We start from the raw sequence: 6,544 nt of genomic DNA, 5'->3' as shown, positions 1-6,544 counted from the left end.
TACCCGGTAAGGTGGTCAGTCTTGTAGACGATTAAATTTCTACCCGGTAAGGTGGTCAGTCTTGTAGACGATTAAATTTCACCCGGTAAGGTGGTCAGTCTTGTAGACGATTCAATTTCCACCCGGTAAGGTGGTCAGTCTGGTAGACGATTCAATTTCCACCCGGTAAGGTGGTCAGTCTGGTAGACGATTCAATTTCCACCCGGTAAGGTGGTCAGTCTGGTAGACGATTCAATTTCCACCCGGTAAGGTGGTCAGTCTGGTAGACGATTCAATTTCCACCCGGTAAGGTGGTCAGTCTGGTAGACGATTAAATTTCTACCCGGTAAGGTGGTCAGTCTGGTAGACGATTAAATTTCTACCCGGTAAGGTGGTCAGTCTTGTAAAAGATTAAATTTCTACGTCCTTAGTAATGATGCGCTGAAAACGACATTTGCTTCTTTAGTGATAATGTAAAGTTTAAAAATCAATATATAATTTATTTTTACAAGTAGTGATAAAATTATAAAATCCAGTTAATAATTTTATGATGGCGATTCTGGCATTTAATAGAAGTATTTTATATATGTATATTTAATTATTTTTTAATTCACTAGGCTCTGGATTATTTGTTCATATAAATTAGAAATGTATTCTTTCGCTATCTTGTCGCAATGTTTTGATCGAGGTTAATTATATATTCTTTTATCTTATTCCGTGTTAAAAGTTTTGTACACATTTCTTTTTTATTAATTAATAGGAGCGTCAGCGGTTAAAAAATTTAAACCTTTTAATAAACAACTTAAACCTCATTTGGAGAAAAAGTGTCAGCCGTCTAGTTAACAGTGTTTTCAACATAATCTACATACAAGTATAAAATAAATTTATCGAAATCATGCAAGTATTAATAGGACTTCGAAATGTTAGGGTTAATTAAATTCGTTCGCAATCTGTATTGTTCTGCCATCTGGTGAGTTTTTTAATTAAATATCTGTAGAAAATTAGAGACGCTTATATCTGTAAATCGCTAGTTTTAAACCACCACTAAAAAACTGGTGGTATTTTTTAAATTTAGATTTCAAGCGAATTTCATTCCTTTTAATACGAGACTTTTGATAATTTTTTTGAGAACATAAAATGTTTTGAAGTACTTCTGTTTAAGCTTTTGTTGCTGTTTTGATTTCAGTTTTGGGTTTATTAAATTTGAAAGAAAAAAAAAATATATAGAGATTCCTCAATGTTTTGTTTTTTCCGCCATCTAGTGTCAGTTGTTTCAATATTAAAAATTATATATAATACTGCTGTTTGTTTTGAATTTAGCGTAAAGCTATATGAGGGCTATCTGCACTAGCCGTCTCTAATTTAGCAGTGTAAGACTAGAGGGAAGGCAGCTAGTCATCACCATCCACCACCAACTCTTGGGCTACTCTTTTACCAACGAATAGTGGGATTGACCGTCACTTATAACGCCCCCACGGCTGAAGTGACGAGCATGTTTGGTGGGACGGGGATTCGAACCCGCGACCCTCAGATTGCGAGATGAGCGCCCTAACCACCTGGCCGTGCCGGGCAAATAATATATTATAAATAATGTGAAAGTTAGGATTTACGAGTTTAGTTATCATAGCATCAACCCTCACATTTTTTTAAGTTTATAACTCAGATAAAGGATGGGAACCTCAGCTTGTGATGTAACAATCCAGAAGCTTCGTGAAATACTTGGAGAGAATGGTACGATATAAATATGAGTAATCAGTAGTGATTGAGTCAGTGAATGAGTGATCAAATTTAATGTTAGCAGTGGGAGTTATCACGGCTGATCAATTAGTCGATCGATTAGCAAGGAAATTCTGTACTTTTTAGCTAGGCATACCATTATTCTCAGAATTCCGGTTCAAACATCTTTTGTGAAGTTAGGCACACCATTATTCTCAGAATTCCGGTTCAAACATCTTTTGTGAAGTTAGGTACACCATTATTCTCAGAATTCCGGTTCAAACATCTTTTGTGAAGTTAGGTACACCATTATTCTCAGAATTCCGGTTCAAACATCTTTTGTGAAGTTAGGCACGCCATTATTCTCAGAATTCCGGTTCAAACATCTTTTGTGAAGTTAGGCACGCCATTATTCTCAGAATTTCGGTTCAAACATCTTTTGTGAAGTTAGGCACGCCATGGAAATGGTTTCACGACATTTTTCTGCCGGCAAATAATTATATTCTCAAACAAAATATTTACTAGCACAGTCAACGACTTTATTTTAAAAAAATACAATGAACTCATAAACTATCGCACTAAACGTGATTAAAAATAAAATTAAATAATAAAGTAATTGGATAAGTTGCTTGAAAAACAGAATAATAAAGTGATTGAATAATTTGCTAGGAAAAAAAATATAACAAATACGTACACTATTATTGATGTTTACACGGGTAAAATATTTATGACGTAAATTTCGTGTTCAAGGTTGCTTTCATAATATTTCGACAATAGTGTCGTAGAACTTATGGAAATGATTTTTAATTTCCTCCTGGTAGGGGTTGATTCTGAGGAAGGAGTAACTCATAACCTGCTGCCCCACAAACAAAACGTAGCTGAAGGCCACTCTATAAAATCTCATTACCTGAAGGCCTTTCTTTAAAGTCTCATTCGACCAACTCAGTTTTTCGAGTTGATCAGGATTAAAGATTTTCGTTATATCTCCATCCCGAGTCTTTTTTCTCTCTAAGTAGTTTTATCTTCTGTCTCCCATACTTGGCCAACGTTTTATAAAGTTGTTTGTTTGAATTTCGCGCAAAGCTACACGAGGGCTATCTGCGCTAGCCGTCCCTAATTCAGCAGTGGAAGACTAGAGGGAAGGCAGCTAGTCATCACCACCCGCCGCCAACTCTTGGGCTACTCTTTTACCAATGAATAGTGGGATTGACCGTCACGTTATAACGCCCCCACGGCTGAAAAGGGCGAGCATATTTGGGGGGGGGGGTACGGGGATTTGAACCTGCGACCCTCAGATTGCCATTATAAAGTTGTTTGATGCTGTTTTGCAATGAATTCATTTCATTTTCGTTGTACAAGTTCCTAACAGCGTTTGATGAATCGTGCATCATGCAAGTCAGAATACCTGGCTTGATCTTCGCTAAATATTAAATGAAAAAGTAAAGAAAAGAAAATAGTTAGAAACATACATAGTAATGGGTTGGTAGAATTAATCTATTTCTCAAACTACTTTGTAAACTTATATTGCTTTCTTCTTATTCAATTTTATATTTTGATACGATGGTTAATTGGACTTCAACTTTTACCTCCATTGAAGATCGTTATAACTAGAAGAAGGAACAGAATCCGGAGAGAAATAAGGGGTTAATTTCCTTCATACTTTAGATATTATTACTGACAATCAAGGATACATATACTAGAATGTCAACATTAGGTTTACGTCAATTTACTATCTGAGTAGAAGTGAAGGCAAACTGTGTTAGTCACGCATTTAGTTTGAATTTCTTGAGGTTATCGGCTCTACCAATTTCATATTGGGCCTAATCAAAATGGTCCTACAGGGAATCATATATTTACATAAATTCCAAATGAAGATTTGAAATGAATAAAGAGGCACAAACATATAATAACGAAGAAAAAGCTAGGCTTACTCGCCAAACACGTAAGCCTAGCTTTTTCTTCGTTATTATAACATTTTTTTACGCCAAACACACAAAAAAGTTATAATAACGAAGAAAAAGCTAGGCTTACTCGCCAAACACACAAAAAAGTTATAATAACGAAGAAGAGGCTAGGCTTACTCGCCAAACACAAACAAAAGTTATAATAACGAAGAAGAGGCTAGGCTTACTCGCCAAACACAAACAAAAGTTATCATTTGTTTTCTAGTTTTCACGACGAACCTTTTATTTACAATTTTCATCTTCGTTCTGGATTGGAGGGAACTTGTGCATCATCTTTTCATAGATCGGTTTGAACAGCTCCAATCTGAACAGCATGGTATTTTTTCAATAGAAGTCTCAATTGAGGTGGGATTATGGCGTTCGCTCAAATGGGTAACAACATGACACCTTGCTGTCACGTGAGCGCGTTCTATCCAATCATACTCTTACTCGATTGAAACCAGTTTGGACGAACTCTCTTTCTTTATGTAAATTCCATGTTGAAACAACTTTCATTTAACTGATTTTTATCACAAACTGTTGACCTCTTGGTTTCTAGTGTTTCAGCAACTTTCGGCGCGTTAAAATCGTAACTTTTATTATACTACATATATAAACAGCGTTTTTGATGAAAGAGTTAGCACAAAGGATCACATATAAAGTGTAATAGACTTAAAATAGACTTTGTTCTTCTGAAGAAGAATAGTCAACTATTCGAAAGCGCTCGAGTTTTGGGTCTTTTTAAGCCTATATAAACAGAGTTAATAGGGTATTTCGTTTTTATCATTTAGCTTCAACGACGAGCTATGAAGGCTCCTTAGGTAATCGCTTGTGGGAGACAAAAGATAGATTTGAAATATTATTTTTACACAAAGAGGAATGGGGGGGGGGGAACATTTGCAGTTTATGTTGTTTATTAATAAGCCCTGATATCAAACATGTCGATTTAATTGGTAATTAACTAACGTTTTTGAGTTAATATAGCTAAGCAAGATTTTTAGTTTGGTTTTTAAATGCATATATTCTTAAAAATAGCATAAAATATCTGTGCTCAACTGTTGGATTGAAAGGCCCCCTCCTGACTGATGGACGTTACAGTGTAGAGCTCAAGCTCCTCCATTAACCACATTTATTTCTATAACTACACCCCCCAAAAAAAAATCAGTTAGGACCTTTGGTACCTTAGCATATGTGCCAAGTTTGATCCCACTAGCTTGTGAGTGAGGGTATGAACACAATTTTAAACATGACGCTCCGGGATCTCGATACCAAATTCGGGTTCAACATGTCTGGGGTTATTCGGAGGCGTTTTAGCCCTCTTAGGGGGAGCTATACCGTATAGATAAGGACTCGGCCAGTACCACCCCGAGGCTGCCAACCAAGTTTGGTGCTGCTAGATCAATAACTAGAGATACATACATACGAAGCTCGAAGCCGAATTATATAGGACAAACCACACTTCCGAGAATAATTTTATAGTTAACAAATTACCTACTAGATGTCACCACATTCTTAAGTAAGTTGCAATCACTAGTATATTACTAGTCAAATTTCAGAAAACCTTTAGCACTACATAATAAACGTTTTTATAATTTAGCTAAGTGCAGTACTTACACATATATAAGATAAAGATCCAGTTTTTGCTCCAGGGTTCTGGAGATGCAAAATTAAATTTGGAGAAAAATGTATATGTTGTTAATATTCTGAAAAGAAAAACATTGTACTATAAAGGTAAAATAATTTTCCACCGTTGCTTAAGCAATGCTGCTAACACCTATTAGCATTATAATATAAGCCTTAATGTTAACCCTAACTAAAGTCAATAGAAACAAATTTTTCTGAAAATTATTGGAGTTGGATAGTTGTTAAAAACCAAAATAAGGACACTAAAATTAACAAATTAGTATTTGTAGCTAAAAATAGTATGCTAAAGTCACTAAGAAAAGGAAAATTAGTGAGAAACCTCACAAAACAAATAACATACAGGAAGTAAGTAAAATTTACAGTGAATAATTTATTAGCACGGACATCGAAAACGGTTATTCAGAGTGAAACCAACAAGCAAACAGAAACTGAAAAACCAGAACCTTTAAATAATACTATTCCTGGATAGGGGACATACAATTATTACTACCAACAGATACACACTTAGTTACAAATACACAGTCCCAAGAAACTTCAGCCACACACACCTGGATAGTGATGGTTTTATACTCGTCACACCAAAGTAACAAAGAAAAGTATATGAAAGTAGAAATACACCAAACACAAATGTACAGTCATAAAAACAAGGAATACAAAATATTCACAGCTACTCAAGTAATGAATTATCATTCAAGGTAGAAAGATCTTCAACTTGCAGCGAAAATCAGACACTGTAAACCAAATATAAAAATTTCGGCAATCAAACGCCTTGCTAAAGGTGGAGTATTTAGTACAAGGGACAGGAACGACTGACTTAAACAGTCTCCTGAAACAGTGGTCCCAGGATGCCTTTCAGCTTGGAAACACTTCAATATATCCACCTGGCAGGTGGAGTCTTAGTACAATGGACAGGAACGACTGATTTGACTTAAACAGTTTCCTGAAACAGTGGTCCCAGGATGCCTTTCAGCTTGGAAACATTCAATATATCCACCTGGCAGGTGGAGTCTTAGTACAATGGACAGGAACGACTGACTTAAACAGTCTCCTGAAACAGTGGTCCCAGGATGCCTTTCAGCTTGGAAACACTTCAATATATCCACCTGGCAGGTGGAGTCTTAGTACAAGGGACAGGAACGACTGACTTAAACAGTATCCTGAAACAGTGGTCCCAGGATGCCTTTCAGCTTGGAAACACTTCAATATATCCACCTGGCAGGTGGAGTCTTAGTACAAGGGACAGGAACGACTGACTTAAACAG

General features: G+C 36.1%; 1 protein-coding gene across 2 annotated transcripts in view; it reads left to right on the top strand.

The window, feature by feature from the left end:
- Nucleotides 1–1,197, top strand: part of LOC106470172 (E3 ubiquitin-protein ligase RGLG4-like) — a 28,618-nt gene extending 27,421 nt beyond the window's left edge. For both annotated transcript variants that reach the window (XR_002612993.1, XR_002612992.1), the window contains one exon: nucleotides 12–1,197. The gene's annotated coding sequence lies outside the window, so the exon portion shown is untranslated. The remainder of the gene's footprint in view (nucleotides 1–11) is intronic.
- The last annotated feature ends 5,347 nt before the right edge of the window (nucleotides 1,198–6,544 follow it).

This window comes from Limulus polyphemus, unplaced genomic scaffold, assembly GCF_000517525.1.
Source record: "Limulus polyphemus unplaced genomic scaffold, Limulus_polyphemus-2.1.2 Scaffold3856, whole genome shotgun sequence".
In the NCBI taxonomy this organism is placed as follows: Eukaryota; Metazoa; Arthropoda; class Merostomata; order Xiphosura; family Limulidae; genus Limulus; species Limulus polyphemus.
Note: the sequence above shows the minus strand (reverse complement) of the source record. Positions and strands in the feature narration are given on the sequence as shown.